At 69.4% G+C, this 1,132-nt stretch overlaps 1 protein-coding gene across 1 annotated transcript in view; it reads right to left on the bottom strand.

Annotated features, from left to right (window-relative positions):
* The window catches only part of KCNH2 (potassium voltage-gated channel subfamily H member 2), a 35,478-nt gene that overhangs the window by 11,727 nt on the left and 22,619 nt on the right, over positions 1–1,132 (bottom strand). The window lies entirely within an intron of this gene.

Here is a 1,132-nt window from a genome sequence, read left to right as displayed (position 1 = left end):
GGGGGGGGGGGGGGGGGGGGGGCTATGCAGCCACCAGCACCTCACACCCCAGGGAAGCGGTGATCCAGGTGGCTGAGCTCCACCTGCCCTCATCGCCATCCGGTGGCCCCTGAACTCACACTCTCCTCGGCCTCAGTCTCCAAATCTGGACCCCGGAAGCAGCCCAAGCCTCCCTCCCCCCACACGGTGTCCACGCCAGCCCACGGCAAGGAGCATTAGGGTCCCAGAGCTTTTCTGGCAGGCCTCTCACTTTCCCACCATGTTCCTCTCCTCCCCGTTCACTCACCGTCATCCTCTCTGGGCACCCATTTCATCCCTGTTCTCCCTCTCCTCCTTTTGTATTTAGAGCCAGGACTGTGGGCCACGGAAGCCTTGGGAGAGGGGAAGCCCTGGCAAGAAAAACACTGTCCACCCAGGCCCAGCAGGCCTGGAGGAGAGCGAGCAGGGGCCAGCAGTGGGATGAGCAGAGCTGCGGACCCCACGGCTCCCCAACCCGTCCTGCTTCTCAGAAGCCCTCTCCCGGCCCGGCCTAGGAGCCAGGGTCCTCCAAGCCGCACCCAACTTGCCAGCGCCTGTCTCAGTGCCCCAGCCCAGGAAGGGAAAGGGAGTGGCTGGGGGGGTGGTCACCTACCTCCTGGGCCACCAGGCTGGAGATGCGCACGGCCCGCCTCACCCGGCCTTTCTGGGCCCTGGGCTGCAGAGCCCCTGTCCTGCTCGCCTTCCCTGCTGGGGCCGCCATGGAGGACTTGGCTCCCCCCAGCCTGACTGCCCTGGAGCCCGAGGGCCCGGCCAGCGCCTCACCTGCACCCCAGCAGCAGTCCCAGCCCAGGCTGCGCCCCAGAGGCTGGCGGCCTGGCTTCCAGGGCAGCCCCTGGCATGAAGCCAGGGTTGCTGGGGCTGGGCCCTGGGGCTGGGGTCACCCTGGCAGTGAGTGTGGACAGCAGCCCACCTGACTCGGGCTGCCCATGGCCCCCTGGTGCGGGCCCCGCTGCCAGGGTGCTGCGCTCTGCCCGCCGCCAGCCCAGCAGCAGCGCCGCGATCGGAACCTCAGCTCCTCAGCCGGCCCCTCCTCCCAGGTCCCCACCCCCACCCTGCCACACTGGGCTCCCCCGCCCCGCCCGTGCTGGCCAGC

This window comes from Ursus maritimus, unplaced genomic scaffold (genome assembly GCF_017311325.1).
Source record: "Ursus maritimus isolate PB19 unplaced genomic scaffold, ASM1731132v1 scaffold_3, whole genome shotgun sequence".
Lineage (NCBI taxonomy): Eukaryota > Metazoa > Chordata > Mammalia > Carnivora > Ursidae > Ursus > Ursus maritimus.
Note: the sequence above shows the minus strand (reverse complement) of the source record. Positions and strands in the feature narration are given on the sequence as shown.